This window comes from Peromyscus californicus, unplaced genomic scaffold (genome assembly GCF_007827085.1).
Source record: "Peromyscus californicus insignis strain IS unplaced genomic scaffold, ASM782708v3 Scaffold_6__1_contigs__length_162567912, whole genome shotgun sequence".
Taxonomy (NCBI): domain Eukaryota; kingdom Metazoa; phylum Chordata; class Mammalia; order Rodentia; family Cricetidae; genus Peromyscus; species Peromyscus californicus.
In genome coordinates, this window is record NW_026294584.1 from 133645394 (window position 1) to 133663361 (window position 17968).

Sequence of the window (17968 nt, forward strand, 5' to 3'; positions counted from 1 at the left end):
TCCGGGCCACCTCCGTGTCACTGAGCACCCTCCCCTTGCTCTCTCCACTCTTGGCCTCCTGAGAATCTACTTGGTCTTCGGTCTGTCTGTGGTGCTCAGAAGCCTTCTGTGAAGTTACAAGCTTTCAGAAGATCAACCCTGGGTCTCCAAGTCCTCTCACTCCACATTTGTTTCCCCACCACCTCTCGAGAACACCACCGACAGCAGGCCTCTGGGGATACGTCCAACCCACAGCATTCCTCAAAGCCTCGCCTTCATGGGGCCTCCACTGCTCTTGAGCCCTTCCAATCCAGCCACTTCCGCTTTGCTCCTCTGATGCTAGTCTTGGTTGTCAAGCTGACACACCTAGAAGAGGGAACCTCAAATGAAGGCTTTTCTCCATCGGACTGGCTTAGTTTTCTTCTTCAACCAATTTTTAAGACAAGGATGTATCTCACTCATCTTTAATCTCAGTAAGTAGAACAATCCTAATCCATGGGGAGTGCTCAATGACTAGCCCCAAATGTCAAACACCAGCCAAAATGAGACTCTGCTCTATGGGTCACAGAGCACATCCATCATAGGTAGTAGGGTGACTGTATGTCCCAGCTGGCTCAGGATAGTCCCCGGATACTTCAGTTGTCCTTGGTGTTCTACTTAATTCTTACAAGTATCCCCAGTGAAGTGCTAATTATATAGTTGCCTTAGTTATAAGGCTTGGGTCTATGGAGTCTTTTATGAAAAAGTCTTAAAGATGATCTGTTGATGATAAATTGATTAAAAATAGAACTGCCTGGAAGTACAGAAAGGGTCAGATGACCTTTCATCTTCTTCTCTAGTCATGAGCTTCCAAGAGTCTATGATTTTTAAAAGTATTTTTTAGAGAATTTTTTTGTTTTTTAAAAAAATCAGCCATTTTAACTTCCTCAGCCTGGGAACTGGAGACACTGTAGGCAGTTTTCTGTTCATGCTGATAAATGAGAAATAAAAGAAAGAACTAGACACAAATTGGAGCTTGCCCAGCAAAGACAGAAGGAACAGAGAGACTCAGGCCCATAAGAGTTAAAGAGAATGATGGTTGATTGCCAGAGAAGCCAGAGCGGGAACGAGCACTCAGAATATACTGCCTCCCAGAGGCTGGTGACAGGAAGACTTTTTTTTTTAAACTTGTCAATGAAAAGAAAAACAAAGGCCCGAAGTGTGGACAGCTAACCAGCAGTCTGCAGAAGCATTTGTCAACAAAATGAGGCAAAGTCAGGAAACATTTGTGACAATCCTAAACGTTTATCAGGTTAAACATAGGGGGTTATAAAATGAAATATGGCATTGATGATTTCCAAAGGTCATTCTCCTTCATTCACAGAGGGCAAGCTAACAATCTCTCTCGTTACTCAAAATTTAGACAGTTGGCTTCTTCTATCAAAAAACAAAGAAGACAACCAAGTAGAAAACAGCCTTTGCTCTCCAAACTCTTCTCCCTCCCTCACCTCTACTTCCCAGTTAGGAAGGAGTCTGGATGATTGTGTTCACAAGCCCCTTTCCTACCCACACAGAAACGGCATTGCCCGGCCTCCACCTCGTGTGTCCATCGGCATCTGGCATACCTGCATCCTGGATCCACTGTGTTTGCAGATACAGTAGCCAAGGCTTTACCTTCCTTTCTCTGCTTTGCATGAGAACATGAGAGTTTGTTCATCGCTCCCTAATCTCATACTACTGTCCTTGGAGCGACTACATAATTTCTGCTTTCCTCCTTCTTTCCACACTCAATCTTGTTGGTCTCTTCCTACACTGGCATTTATTAAATGTGATGCCCTGGGAAGTCCAAACTCCTCATCCTCCAGTTGTTCTTTCCAGACAATGAGCAGCTGTGGCTGTTCCCGTGGCTTCAGTTATCATCCAGAAGCTGATGATTCCGAGGCTATGTTTCTCTACTACACCCCTCCCATCTGAGTTTACAACCAAAACTGTGCTGTACTTGGTTGTGTAATAGACATAGCCAACTTCACTAACCCAAAGATGAGCCATGAAACCATCTGTAGATGTCTTAGATACAGCCAAGCTGATGAACCCAAAGACAAGCGCTGGAACCCCTCAGCTGCACTTGAAGACGTATGTCACAGACATGGCCAACCTACCAAGGCAAAGATGAACTATGAACCAGTCAACTCTCCCTGACTCTCCTGGGTTCCTCATTCTTTCCTCAACTTCAGCACCAAATCCAATCATCATGCTCCATGATTCTGTATGTCTCCAGCTTTTTGGAGGTCTAATTAATACCACATGTGACTGAGGTGTGTATCTTGATGATTTGATATCATATACATTGTGAAACAGTTGTCACAATCAAGCCACTTCTGGTATCCACCACTCACATAGCTTTTCCTTTGTGAGTATGGTAGAAATGGTATTTATTTGTGTAAAATTCCAAGTATGTGCTTTTATTAACCATAGTTGCCAATTCTACATATTTGTTTTCTAGAACTTATTCATCTTGTAATTGAAGTTGTAATGACCTGGATGGCTTGGAACATACTATGTAGACCAGGTTACCTTCAAACTCACAGGGATCTGTCTCCTTTTGCTCCAAAGTGCTAGGATTAATTGTATATGCCAACATGTCCAGCTCTAGGTGAGTTCTAATAAGATCTGATTTATACCATGGTGGTGTCTCACTGCTCTGAAGACACAGACCAGACTTCTGCAGATGACTTTCAAGACCCTCTTGTCTCGGTCCCTGACTGACTCTCTAGGCCAGCTGTCCTTACCTTCCAAAAGCTATCCTCTATTTATTTCAGATCCTTAAAGTTGCTGGTCTCCCCCTGGCCCTGGAGCCCTCAAACAGGACCCTCCAGGTACAACCTTTAAACCTTTCTCTCTGCCTTAGGAGCCGCCTCTAGGATTTGCCTACTTTGGAAGCCTTCATGGAGGAAGAGGCAGTAGGTAGAGTCTCCCATAGGTAACGGTTGTTTGGTTGAGGTTGAAAGATTAGCAGGAGCTTATCATGCAAATAAGGAGGCAGTGAAAGTTCCAGAAAGAATCTACATGTCCTGGAGTAAAAATACATTAACAAGAGTAACATGATGCATCTGAGCTGCTACAGGTAGTTGTGGGTCACTGGGTAGAAGGAAGATGGGGCACAGAGTTTTCCAGAGATAAGGGAGGGAGGCAGGAGCCAGGCTCTATCCCCACAGTCAGGTGTGTGTGTGTGTGTGTGTGTGTGTGTGTGTGTGTGTGTGTGTGACAACTCTGTAGTTGACACACAAGGGCTATAGGTGCATATGTATGTGTGTGTGCATGGCACACGTATGTGTGTAGATATTCACTAGGGTAGCATTTTCCAGTTTCCATTGTATGACTATTTCTACCATGGTCAGCTTCAAGCTACCAATGATCTGTTACTGAGGGTGAGTCAGGAGGGATGTGCAACATGGCATACTATAGTATTCCTACCCTACAGAACCAAATCAATGTAAATAACCTTAACAGCACAGCCAATAAATAATAAAATAGAGTAAAATGATTAGGGAATGGTGACTTCTGAACATTATTACCTTTGTTTTTAATATCATTTATTAGACTATGCATTTATATGATTTCTATGTCTTTGTGTAAAATTTTATTCAATGTCTTTACATATTAAGTTAACATGTATATTAACGGACTCCAGCTACAGTTGCCAGGGAGACTTGCTGTGCTTTAGGGACCGGCTGAGGCATGGCAGTCAGCTTTGACTTCTGTTCTGAAATGGGAGTGGTGGGCAGGAACTCATCTTTGGTTTTCATGATGTTCTCATGGTACGGCAAGGGTTTTTTAAGGCCAGTCTTAGCACGTGGGTCCCAGGGCACATGATGATTTCTGGCACACCTTGTCTGAGCAGGACATTGCGTACGCAGCATTAGTATAGCAGTAAGTGGGGTCTCTACTATGGATCACCAGACCATCTACATGGATTTAGCCAGCAGTCCTTAGAGTTTCCCAGATAAACAACCTTTTAGCCCTTGGCCAAACTCTCCATGATAAACCACAGCATACCATAGTAATCCCTCTGTACTTCTGGCCAGCCTAGTCACACAGACCTCTTGTGGTTGCCCTCGGGCTCTACTGTGTCCTCAGAGAAAACAAACACTTCTGGACTACCTCAATCAGTTCCTAGATCCACCGACCCATCTCACCAAGAATATTCTGTATGCTAGTACCTAAGATGATGATTTCTGTCCCAATCATTGTACCTCAGACCTCACCTCCAGAGTAGCCATCTTCAGCTAGCCTCTGTGTGAGGAACTCACCCAGTCAGCTTTGGAGATGCCATGAGCAACCAATTTCCTCTTCCTGGAAATCTGCATCACCATCTTGCCACTGTACACTGGCAAAAGGAAAGCTATATAATTTAATTTTAACAGTGGCTGTATTTAACAACCCATTTGCACGAATCCTGAAACTTTAATCATTGGCTGTCACAGGCCATTCAGGGGTAGCTCCACTGTGTATATTACACGCCGTGAGCGCAAACCCACTGTAACTATGTGGAATCAACAGGGGTTAGGCCCAGGCAATGGTAATTTTTAAAAGATCCCCCAGGTGACTGAAATGTGCACCACGGGCCAGTACCACTGATGTGTAAGCCCCATGACGAAGTCGGATAGACATAGAAGGGGCAGCTGAGGTTACCAACAGACCTAAGACTTAAACAGCAGCAAGCTCGTCCAGCATATGCTTCAGCAGAGTCACCACCCCCAACCCCCGCTTCTCTGACGTTTGGGTTGACTGAGGGGGCAGGGAGACTAGCCCGGTCAGTAGTAGTTATGCCAGTAAAGGAGGTCCAGGACTTAAGTTGGACATTCCAGGGAGAGTGGAGAAGAAGTGAGGGAAAGACAGATATACTGTTGGACAATGATGGGCTGTAGGCACTGCTTTCTCTGCTGGTGACGAGAAGATTGAGGGAGGTGGTTTCTGAAGGCCGCAGCCTCCAACACCCCTTCGGAAATAAACCGTTAAGTTCGCTAAGAGAGGGAGCAGGAAATAGGACTGGGCACTCAAGGTCAGCAGTGCTTTTTCCCCCTCCCATGGCAGCCAGCTTGGAGTCTGGGCAGGAGGGCTACCATCCCATTCACAGAGTGAGGCAGGTCAGCAGAACCTGGATCCTTCTCCAGCCTGGAGTCGCATTCTCCCTGGTTTTTGCTGATGTTTCTGTTTTCATTTATTTTCTCTCCCCTCCCCTTTCCTCTTCCGTAACTTCCTTTGTGACTCACATCACACCCGGCTGCAGGTGGGAAGGCTCCCTTGCCCTGGGAATCCACACTGCATTTGTGTGTGTTTTCAGAAGTTGGAAGCAATCTCTCTCATTGAAGATGGAGCTGCTTCTCCATCTTTCTTTGCACAGGAAATTGGCTCCCAGACTCTAAAACTGAACATTTTCAGCCCCTTCTCAGATGGGATGAAACAGGACTCATTAAAGCCTCAAGGGACACAGACATACCGTGCGGGTGATCACTCTGGCAATAACTTCCCCAAACTGAAAGGGATTCGCTAAGCCTAGCAACGGACTGTGTTCAGATCTGAAGATCTCAGAAATGTTGGGCGCTGCCTGGCCTCTGGTGGCTCCGGTTGGCAAGGGTGATAGTCCACCCTGCTCACCCTCCCTGAGCTTCTCTTACCTTCCACTCTGCTCAGAGAAAGAAAACTGCACAACTGAGGACCATGAAAACAAAACAAAACAAAACAAAACAACTGCGTTTGGTTCAGCAGCACATATACGAAAACTGGAACAAGACCCAGATACACACCCACGGCCCTGTGCAAGGATGACATGCAAGCTTGTGAAGCAGTCTATATTCTTAGTATCTAATACGTAGAAAAATGCTGTAGGAGGCCGAAGGTCATTTTAGAATACCATCTTAAGTACTGAGCAAAATATAGAAGGTGCTGAGAAAAAGGAACAGATAGCTCAAGAATGCAATAACTTGAGACTGAGCTTGGAGGTTTTGGAAATGATGTACTGTCTCTCCGGAAAAGTTCTCAGTCCCCAGTGTTTCTACTAGAAAATAAAGAGAGATTACTGCCTGGGGTTTCTGCTGGTGATGAGGAGAAAGTGATTGTGGGTGAGATGGAACAAGTATACCAAGTAGTTTTTGGAACAGCATCCTATCAGACTGGGCCTGGCCTTTCAGTGTTTCTTCATCTGACTCTAAACTCCACAGACAAAGCTTGCTCTCTTGCAAAGGCAGGTTTTGATGTAGCCATTGCTGAACTTTGCTATGGGATAATGCTCTTGTACACTGTAAAATTTGTCACTCAAATTGGTTTAATAAAACACTGATTGGCCAGTAGCCAGGCAGGAAGTATAGGCAAGGGGACCGGACTAGGAGAACTCTGGGAAGAGGAAGGGCAGAGTCAGGAGTCATCAGGCAGAAGCAGAGGAAGCAAGATGAGAATGTCTAACTGAGAAAAACCATGTGGCTAAACATAGATAAGAATTACAGGTTAATTTAAGTGTAAGAAAAAGTTAGTAATAAGCCTGAGCCATAGGCCAAACAGTCTGTAATTAATATTAAGTCTCCGAGTCAATTATTTGGGAAGCGGCTGCCGGATATTTGGGAACAGGCAGGTGGGAGAGGAACTTCCACCTACAGAACTTGCTACATCAAGTGAAGAGTCATTCGAAGACTGTGGGGGACCAAGAGGGACACAGTTACTGACAGGTAACTTGACTGTCAACAGTAGATACCCACAGAGGTGAAGTGGAGGCAGGGAAACAAGAAGATATTAACCAGCCTCCTACCTTTTGTCTGTTTCATTCTAGAATGTACACAGTAGAATGCCATCTGAGCTGTCCCACAAATAGTTTTTGTTTACAATTTATGACAATTATTTTTTATAATTTATGAGAGATTCCATTACTTCTATTTAAATTTCTATATATCTCATGAGGTTTTCATGCTTAACATTTGGAGAGTGGAGCCAGTTAACATTTAGGGAGCTAATGTTTCCAACTTGAACTGCCCAGTCTGGGTGTGTGGAATTTTTATGCAAGTTATAAATATTTGGCACCTATTTTTCTTGAGATAGGGTCTTACTGTATAGTCATGGCTGATCTGGAACTTACTATATAGACTAGATTGGCCTGGAACTCACAGAGATCTGTCTGTCTAGGCCTCCTAGTGCTTGTATTAAAGAGTATGCCTCCATGCAGCTGGCATAATACTTTTGGTATGCACAAGGGTCTATATTTTTGTTTAATCTAATAGGTAATAAAAGGACCAATTGGCTCCAGCCATAGGTGTAGTTGCTACAGATGCTTCAATGTTTGGAGCATCTAGAGAGTTGTGGTACAAACACGTACCCCACAGACACATGTTGGAATCTTGTGTTTCTGTGAACTGTCCATCTCAGTGTACCCACCTTTGCCCACTGCTGCAGAAATGATCCTTCAGAAAATGCTGTGACCCATTTACTCTGGACCAAGGCAGAAACAGTACACATTCCACTGTTTGTAAAGTTACCTGCTCTTTATTTTTGTTATTTTTCCTACATGCTTTATATATATTTAAATATTTCAAACAATCTGAGAACAAACAGAAAAGTAAAGATGCGGTAAGAATGAATTGCTTGATTATTTCATGTATCAAACACAACAGTAAAAAGGAAATTCAATCAATCCCATGTGTTTGAGTTCTTTTAGCTCTTTCTGCTTTTGTGATTTTTTTTTATACTTACCTAACATGTATGTTCTATGAAAATATGTACCAGATATGAAACAGTGTTTTCTGGATATGACATGTCCACTACACACATGAACTCAGAGCAGCTCTTGTTTCCCACATAAGACTTGCACAAGATGGAGCCAGTCAAAATTCCAGCATGGATGGGGGAGGGGAGGAGCTATTGGCAGCTGATGACTGCTGGGGGAGGGGGTCAGTTTTCTTCATGGATCTGGACCCTGGTAGGGTCCGTCCTCCAAGGGATGACTTAGACCAGTACACATAAAGGTGGCACCAACCATCATCAGCGGGGTGAAAAAAGGACATGAAGTTCAGAGGGAGTCATGGGAGGATCAAGGGAGAGTCGGAGAGGGAGGTGAGGGTAAATATGATCAAAATACACTGTATACATGTATGAAAATTCTCAAAGAATACATTTTTTAAAATGTTAAAATAAGTAAAAATTTTAAAAAAGAAAAAAGTTGCTGAATTGTTTAGCTGTCAAATCGTATCTTGGAGCAGTATGGTTTTATTTATAAAATATTATATGTTTACCTTAGAATGCCACATTTCATTGAAAAATTATTTCATAAATTACAAGTGGAAAATATTTATCAAGGCAATAACGTGAGATGATGGCTAATTTTGTTTAATGTTTTATGAAGTTTTCATGAATAATCCAAGACTAATTGTTACGAACACATGTATTAAATTTATGTAAGTGTAATAAAATTCTTATGAATGCACTTTTCAACTACTTTCTTTACAGCTTTTCATGTAAATTAGCATTTTGGTTTTGAGACTTCACTAGAGGAAATTGTACATTCTTGGAAATTGATTCCTTATTCCCTCTTGGCAGCTAATAGGTTTTTACCGAGTTTAAATGCAAGTTGTACCATAACAACAGACGACACTAACATAACTACCATTCTCAACCATGTCATATATCCCCCTTCTCACCATCCCCCAAAAATGCAGTGAAGTTTTGTATTACTTTTTCTGGTGGAAGGGAAACAGAGTGGCAAAAAATGATGTTCCACTTAAAACTTCAGTCTACAGAATTCCCTGACCCCCTGTGACACTAACTTAAGTTCTGTGCTTCTGGACCACTCCTGCGGTTTTTTGTTTGTTTGTTTTGTTTTTAAGAACTTCTTCATTATTTCTATTTTTTCAGGTGCACAAGACTGTCTTCCCTTTTAGCCACCTGTCTTGTCACCAACCATTCCTATTTGGTGGCTGTGCTCTTGGGAAAAGACCACATGATCTTCCTGGCTCCACTCAGTGTTTACGATACCTGCTTCCTCTGCTTGCGTCCCACAAACTTCCCCTCGTCCTCTTTCCTGCTGCACATCTCTCCATGGATGAGATTGTGTTATCTCCCTGGCAACTTCAGCCATTCCTAACGATCTGTCTCTGTCTGCCTTTAAAATTCTTCCCCTTCGTCTCTAAATAACGATGGAGCTGAGTTATACCTAAAGCCCACACATTGCCGGATATTTCCCCAGTACTTTACAGAAAACACCAAACAAAAATGACATTTTAAATGTGTTGGACCACCCCTACACACACCTTTAAGAATGTAAACTTGAAAGCAGGAATGATGCTTTCTGCATGGTCTATTGTGCCTGGTAACTTGAAATACTCATAAATATTGATAATGAGGTGGAGTGCACACATACAAAAAGAGAGGGCCTGGGTGAGAAAACAGCTGTGCACTGAAGAGAACAACCACCTGCTTTTGTTTAAAGACAAAGGTAGTGCATCAGGGGGTTAGGGAGACATCCAATTGTACCCATTTTTGCTAAGTCCCTTCATGGAATATATACTCAGTTCCAGGATCCACAAGCAACATGGGAGCAGTAGGACCTGGAGAACTCAACACAACACTGCAAGGTGATATGGATCAGAAAGAACACACTGGTAGTTTGAAAGAAAATGGCCCCCCCAAAGGGAGTGGCACTATTTAGGAGGTATGGCCTTGTCAGAGTAGGTGTGGTCTTGCTGGAGGAAGTGTGTCACTGTGAAGGCAGGCTTTGAGGTGTCATATACGCTCAAGATACCGCCCAGTGTCTCAGATCACTTCCTGTTGCCTGCAAGGTGTAGAACTCTCAGCTACCTCTCCAGCACCTTTCTGCTTGAAAGTCACCATGTTGCACCATGATGATAATGGACTGAACCTCTGAAACTGTAATCGAGCCACCCCAATTAAATGCTTTTCTTTGTAAGAGTTGCTGTGGTCTTGGCATTTCTTCACAGCAACAGAGACCCTCCCTAAGACAGACACATTGGCAGAAATGGAGGAAGATGCACAGCTAAACAAGCTGGGAACAGAGTGGAAAGATGGAGAATACAGAACATCTTTGAACAGATAACTCTCAGAGAATCAGTGTCACACGATTGCCTAGACAGACACCTGCAGAGACCTTGGGCTGGGTGGAGGAGCTGCTGACTTTTGTGATGCTGGATCAATGGAGGCAAAAAGTTTGCTTGTCTAGAGACACGGCAACTGTGTGAGAGCTTGAGATCTCTTATAAAGAAAATTCTTATAAAGAAAAACATTTAACTGGGGTGGCTCGATTACAGTTTCAGAGGTTTAGTCTATCACCATCATGGTGCAACATGGTGACTTGCAGGCAGACAAGGTGCAGGAGAGGTAGCTGAGAGGTCTACAGCTTGAGGGCCTCACTTCTGAAGGATCCGTGACTTCCCTGAACATCAGCCCCTCTGGCAGGAGGTGTGACTGGGAGGTGAAAAGCTGTTCATTAAACAGCTCTGCTCAATGACTGAAGCAGAAAGCTAAGCCAAATACATCCAGGACTGGTTCCTCCTTTCCCTCCTCCTAGTCCATTCTCCACTGGTATGTCCTGTGTGGTTGCTCTGTGAAGGCCACTGGGGTAAAGGGCATGTGACTGGCTTTATTTCCTTCTGTTTTCCAAGTCTGGGTCTCCGTTTTCCCAAGAAGTCATGGGAAGAGGCCTCTCACTTTGACTGCCTCTGAAGTGGAACCCTTTCTGGGGGTGATTATAATCACTAACCTTAGCTTCACTGATGAAGCAGTGAAATTCCCCCATTTACCCTGTTGCGTTCTTGGCGCCACCTCCCCCATGTTTGGAATTTGACCCTTCTATTCATAACTGGCATGACTTACTCCAGAGTCAAAGCTGACCCCTCACTCAACCAGACACCAAGACACTGGGGTTTAGAAACTAAGGCGGTGTATTGTAAAATTAAATTAAATTAAAAAAAAGAAACTAAGGAGGAAGGGCAGAGCCCTCCCACTCCTCAGAGAGTTGCTCTGCACTACTGCTCTTGCCAGCCAGGAGCTGGTGATCTGATGACGGCAGCAGCAGCAGACAGAAGGGAAACTCCAGGCTTCTGACTCACTGTCGCCTGAAGACTCCACGCTTCCTCCTACTGTTCCTCTCACTATTTGCCGCTGTTTGCATCTTCAACATTCTCCAGAGGTCCACGTGTGTTGCAGACGTGGTCCCAGCTAGTGGGGCGGTTGAGAGGCAGTGGAACCTTGGACAGGTGGGACTGGGCATAATTGAATTAGGTCACGAGCAGCATGCCTTTGAAAGAAAAACTGGGACTCCATCCCCCTCCCATCTCTTTGTCCCCTGGCCACAACTAGATGCACAAGCCCCCTCTGCCACATGCTCCCACCGGGAGAAGCAATGCAGGGACAGCCAAGTGCTCTCATGCTCTGAAACCAGTAGAAACACCCTTCTTCTCCGCTGATGTCTCGGGTATTGATCACACTGACAGCAAAGCTCCTTCTTCCCGACTTTTCCAACCGCTGCAGAGGCCGTCTGCATGGGACACCAGCAACAGTGCCATCTGCTTGGTACTTAGGATTACCCAGGCATGCCTAAAAGGCAGAGCACCCCATTCAGCGATGAGAAAGCTAACCCACGCAACACCCATGACAGTTGGTTAAATGCAGGGTTGCAGACTTTAGGATGCAGGATTCCAGCCCGAAGACAAACCACTCCTCTCACCTACTGGGGCCCTGGAGTTATTGGCTTCCTGTTATGATCCCCTGCCCCTTCCTACAGAACTCAAAGGAGCTGCTGAAAGAGAACCCTATGAATAAGCCGATCCCAGATTTCTGAGGAACGCTATTTGAGTCAGTAGGTCCCGTGCTAATTCAAACTCCCTTCCACACTTATGGGTTATTTTCTTATTTAATGATCTGGTAGAGGGGTACCCAGGGCAAAACAGCTCCAGAATTTGACAAATTAAGAGTCTTTCCTCTTACGGTATTTGACTTGTCTAAACTCTTAGCACACACGGCGGTGGCTCTTACATCTTTTGGTTCACATCCCCGATTCCCATGTGAGCCACAAATCCTACCCCTTGTGTGAGTCAGACCCAAGCATCACTGAAGTGGGCAGGTGAGCGAATGGATCCCTTCAGACCATGGGAACACTGTAGATCCTCCTCAGAATAATGTTTAAAATGCAATAAAGGAAAGCAAATAGAACCAACTTAAATAGAATAAAGGACTGCAATAAAAACAAACCATATTGAACTATAGCTATCAAAATATTTACAAACTAAGAATGCATCTGCTTCTTTCTTAAGGCAGTTAACACCAAAATTGAATGGATTCTCAACATTTCAAAATAGTACTATACTTTTGAGATATCTGCATCCAACTTAATGTGATTTAAAAATAATCGTGGTTTCTAGCAGTGGACAAAATCATAGAAAATGCTAATGCTGCAGTTTATTTTCTAAATTCATAAAGAAAACACATGAGGAATATCACCTAGGAGTCGGAAAGTAAAGATCTAGCCATTTTCCATCCCAGTTCAGGAACACTCTAGAATTCCACCTAGAGACATCCTGGACCATGGTTAAGAACCGGCAACCAGAGCGAGTGTGTGTTCAGAGCAAAAAGAGACTCTCTGTAACTGGATGGAGGCAGTACCAACTTGGAAGCAGTGGGTAGTCCCTGGGAATTAGTCTCTGCAATTAGTCTCCCTGATTCTCCTGGAAGTCTTCAAAGGTAATTGTTTGGATTTTCTCACAGCATCCTCCCAAGTGCTCATGATGAGCTTCTCCAGCATTCCTAACAGTCAATCCATTTATACTAATTTATTAGTAAAACTGCCAGTGAGAAATGCTGTCCACCGCTCTGTGAATCCTTCTCTGTGAGGGCAAGCTGTAGGATGTGTATCCTAGCGATAGCTTGGGCCCCTAGGTAGCAAGCTTGGGAGGCCATCTTAGTTCACTGCCACAAGCCAAGCTGCCCAACAGTAAAAATGCTCCCCCAAATTGGTAGCTGTCACACGGAGGAAAACCTGGGAAGGTTTTCAGAGGTGGTGCTGAGGAGGTACAAAAGCTACAGCAAGCCTGTTAGGAACACTGATGGAGCCTAGTAGGTCAATTATTTAAAGCAGCTAATTTATATGGTGTTTCGAACCCAAGGCTCCTTCGCCTGTCTCCACAAACCCACTGTTGGGTGTGACTCAGATGACAAAATGCACGAGGTTTGATGGCTCTAAAGTCATCAACTGACAGATCATGACGGGTCCTCAGAGACCATCTCATTCGTGACCTTAACCATGAGTCCAAATACCCTTTAAAACCAGCAGTTAGCAATGGACAGTGAGCCCCTGAGAAAGTAGCCAGAAGCATATTCCATATGTATAAAATCTCCAGAGTTTCAAGGACCTTTGAAGCATGTCCAGGTCAGAACCGTCTGACTTCATTCCCTCCCCACCTTTCTTTATTCATAAATAATAAGGCGGGGACCGAGGAAGTAAGGAACCTTCTCACATCATAGGCAGCCAAGCCGAACACCTCTGTTCACAGCAGCGCATGAAGAGGAATGCTAAGGACTTGAACCTGATAAGAGGCCAGGCCACCAGAAATTGTTTCTCTTAGTCCCCATACCTTGGCCCCCATCCCTGCCTGACATGACACCAACGGAAAGCCTCGGGCCTGGGCCAGAAGGAGGCCACACCTGCTGCACGTTTTCCTCAGGATGTGCCCTGGTCTCACCACCATCCATCTCACTTGCTGTAATGAGGACAGTCCCTTACCCCAAGTGGGGCTCCCAAAGAGGCTGGCCCTGTTATTTAAGGCTTTGTCTCTCCACAAATAATAAATGCAGAGAGCACAGGCCTGGGAAAGTTAATTAGTATTATTATGTCTGTAATTCTAATGTTGCTCACTGGCAGAGCTCTTTCGTGCCAGCTTGCAGCCCAGAACAGACTTTTGGGATATGCACTGGGATAAGCCCTGCTGAAGCGGGGCTTTTCTTGTATCTAGGATGGGCAGTGCCTCTGCTTGGGGCTGAGGAGCCTAGAGGATGAAGCTGTGGGGGAAGTTCTCAGTGTGAAACTCCCCCCCCACACCCCCTGCAGTGTCTCAGTCCCCAGCAAAGAATCAAAGTACTAAGGATGCCAATGTTACATCCATCTTATTAAAAGAAGATAACACAGTGGATGCTGGCTCGGATGGCTGTGTCTTCATTCTTCAGGGAGGAAAGGGGTTTGAGGAAACATCTAGCACCTCACCAAGCTATCAAGAGCCCAGTTTATAAGAGAAAGCAGACTGCTCTAAAAGAGGTGAAACTCTGTTAAGTATCACCAGGTAGAGAACAATGACGCTCCACACTGGGACACATCCAAACACACAGATGAAATGCTCGAAGGCCCTCTCATCGTCATTTCATCCTTTAGAGGCTACATTTATATCAGACCGTCGTCTAGAGGCAGGGGGTGAAGTTCAGGTGGTAGAATGCTGATGTAGCATGCACGAGGCCCAGGGTTTGATCCCCAGCACCACATCAACCAGAATGGTGGCACATACCTATAATCCCAGCACTTATAAGGTGGAGGCAGGTGAATCAAGCAAGGTCAGCTTGGGATATGTTACACCCTATCTCATAACAAAACAAAACTAAACACTGTTGTCTAGATATGGCTTTCCAGTTGTCCAAATCACAAGCATTCTCCCCATAAAGAAACAGGCTGCTTGACATGACAAAGCAGCAAAAACAAGTCCAAAAATGACACCAAAGTGGCAAAGTCTGTTCTGCACTAAGCAGATTTGAACCACACACGTACCAACCAGAGTGGTTAACCCAGGGACAGCATCTCTCCTCAAGAGCGCATGCTCAACTAATAATACTTCTGACACAGAAGAGGCCCTGGGGACAGCCGAGCCCTGGGCTGTGTGGATACATGTTGAAACTGATTTGAACATTCTACGGATGATGGTGGGAATCAGGGACCCAAACTAAGAAGAACATTCTGACGCTGTGACAGGCAGGATTAGCTCAATGCCACACTTCCCCACGCCTCTCCCCTGTATGTGCCATGTTCACTTGAACAAGTTACTTCTACTTCTAGGCCATGGAATAGGAACTGGATGGGATCACTCCTGAGACTTAAAAAGTCTTATAGCTTATGAGAAAGGCAAGAAAAAAAAAGCCATTTTGGTTGGCTCTGTTTCTGGCTTCCTATTCCCTTTACACTTTTAACAACACACATCCCCTTCTTCGCCCCAAGCCCTGGGTGAGTAAAATTCTCAAGGTTAAAAACTGTTTCTACTTATGCTAAAACATGGAAGAGAAAACCGATAAAGGGATGCAAATGGTTACTTAGGCTTTCTCTAAAAGGCTGAAGGAGCTAAATAAAGGGTGCGTGACTATTAGTCCGGGACAACCTATCATCACTGTTGCACGGACAAATTGTATTGCATGTCAGATGCACAGAAGACGCACAATAATTTATCAGTCAGGACCCAGAAAATTGTACAGTACATGAGCCTCTGCAGCCCCACGCATCCCTGCCACGCCGTCCTCCCTGCTCTGTTAAAGGGACGCCGCCAAGAAAGGCCCTGAGTTAGGCCTTGGTTTAAAAAAAGCGCCTCACTAAAACACAAGATGAAGAGAAATATTTCCATGACATTTATTGGGAAACAAGAGAAGGAAGAAAACAGTGTTTTTCTCACTGTTCTCCTGCCCTCCCATGGATTTTACCATTCTCTAGGTAGTTTCCTAAACGCAGCTACAAAAAAGAAAATTAAACTCCTATTGTAAACACGGAATTGGCCAGGAAGATGGATAAGACAGAACATCTGTGGGGCCTGCTTTAAAAAAAAGGCAGAACAGAAAAGAAAAGGGGATAAAAGAAAAGGAAGGGAGGGAAGAGAAAAGGAGGAAAGAACCCCAAGAGAAAGCAAGCCAACTGCACAGTGGCCAGGGCCAGGGACACAGTCAATGTCCCGTGTAGGAGGCATTCCTCCCAATGGAGAAGCATATTTTACCACTGACAGTATTTGGAACTTGCAGGATGCAATGACATTTTTTTTAAAGCCCGAACTTTTGTCATTTTTATTATTACTTTTAAATTCCCTGTAGACAACAAGTCCCTAAAGACTGCAGAGGGCAGATGGCTCCCATCAACCCATCCTTGGAAGGCCCTTGAACTCATTAGTCAGCCTAAATGTGTTAGGCTAGACCACTGGAGGGATATGATGTCCTGGGGATGGATTTATGAGAGGAATCCCCCAGCCCTGGGATATTATGATGGAAAAGTGAGGTTTTAAGGACTGTGGACTGAAGAGGCCATAACAAGGCTGCTGAGTCTGTCTTTCCGTCAAGGCATTTAACCCATCCCAACAGAAGGGCCTGTGGTCTGGGACACACACAGAACCCCTTGGAAGCAGGGCCTGTTTTTTCAGCTTCTGCTCCTGAGACTGCCTTGATGTTGGGAGCTCTCTCCTAAGACCTTCTGCTCCACCTTTACTGGGGTCTTGATGCATTGTGTCTAGCTTCCATCAGCATTAAAGCTGGAAGACACAAAAGCCTAAAGAAGGGCAATAATATCCATGATCTACTAGGGTAGGTGTGTGTGTGTGTGTGTGTGTGTGTGTGTGTGTGTGTGTGTGTGTGTGTGTGTGTGTGGGGAGTGCATAACAGCTCTGCAAAGCCATGCACCTAGCCCAAACCTCCGTCTTCCCTCTATTGGGACTACTGGAAATCCACATCAGTCCACTCAGCTATTATACCTACTCCCCTGGACCCTTCAGGACTACTTCTCACCCTGCCTTCCCATGTAAGAGAAGGTGATACTCCCATGTGACACAGGGAGACCCTGTATCTTACTCTGAGGATGGCACACAGAACCAGAAAGAACTCTGGGAGCCACAGGTGATTTTACATCTTTGCCTTGCTACTGGTGTGACTTGGGGCAGCCACAAAATATCTGTGAGCCTCATTTCAGTCAGCAGTAAAACTGGGCCCACGTGTAGTGCTTTTAAGTGAGCAGTGTCAGTTGCATGGACAAAGATGCATTGCCTTTGTGCACAGGGTCCATGGCTGCAGTGCAGGAAACAGGGGTGATTTTCAGAATTTCCCTGCTGTCACCCATCACCAAAAGGACAGTTTGAAGGATACCAACGGTGAGCAAATGAAACACTGATCTTGTGAAGGCCCTCCTGCACACCAGCGGTCTGTGAGCCACGACAGCAATACACCTGAAGTGTGATGAGATGGGGACAGCAATACCCAGTAGCCCAGTCTGGCTTCTGAGCTTGGCCAGTGTGGTGCCCTATGTCAGTAGCCTGGATGAGCACTCCCAGACCTCCAGAAAAAAAAAAATGGAACTGAGAAGCAGAAGGCACCCCTGAGAGGGAGGGCACTGAACACTCACGAAAGCCTTGCTTCTGTGGAACCTACAGAGGCTGCTGGAGCTGAAATGCTAACTATGGGTTCCTAGGACAGCCCATTTAATTCCTCCTTTTGTTGGCTGGATCCCAACCCTCCCTTCTCCTCCAGGCCCCTCCCCAAATATCTCACCAGCTGGGGAGTTGCCCCACCCCTAATTATTAGCCCAGGGCTGCCAAGATGCAGCTCCACCCCCGCAGAGGATGGCAGCAGAGCACAGAATGTGACAATGGCAGCAGCAGGTGGCCCTTGAGAAAAGGCCAGATCCTCTCTCTGTGATTATCCATCTGCAGCCAGGCAAGCCTGGGCAACCCTGCTCTTAGGGGTACTGTCCTCTCTCTATGGACACACGTGGGGGTATCGAGCCAAAAAGGTGAGCTGGGAACACACTCAGCTGGCCATAAGAGAGACTTCAGTCCAGGACCATGGTATTCTGGTTAGAGTCCTCTTAAGTGAGTGCAGAGAACTCCTGTGACAGGAAGGGCCCCTAGTCTGACAAAAGGGCAGAGCCTCCTGGCCTGCCACAAAAGGGCAAGGCAACCCTTTAGAAGGAAGTGACAAGAATCTTTAGGAGCAACCCAGCAATCCTTGTGTATTTACT

At 45.2% G+C, this 17968-nt stretch overlaps 1 protein-coding gene and 1 pseudogene across 1 annotated transcript in view; both read right to left on the reverse strand.

Moving 5' to 3' along the window:
• Positions 1–17968, reverse strand: part of Cacna1c (calcium voltage-gated channel subunit alpha1 C) — a 558454-nt gene that overhangs the window by 259838 nt on the left and 280648 nt on the right. The gene's annotated exons all lie outside the window — the stretch shown is intronic.
• On the reverse strand, positions 3249–4340 carry LOC128100015 (40S ribosomal protein S3-like; annotated as a pseudogene).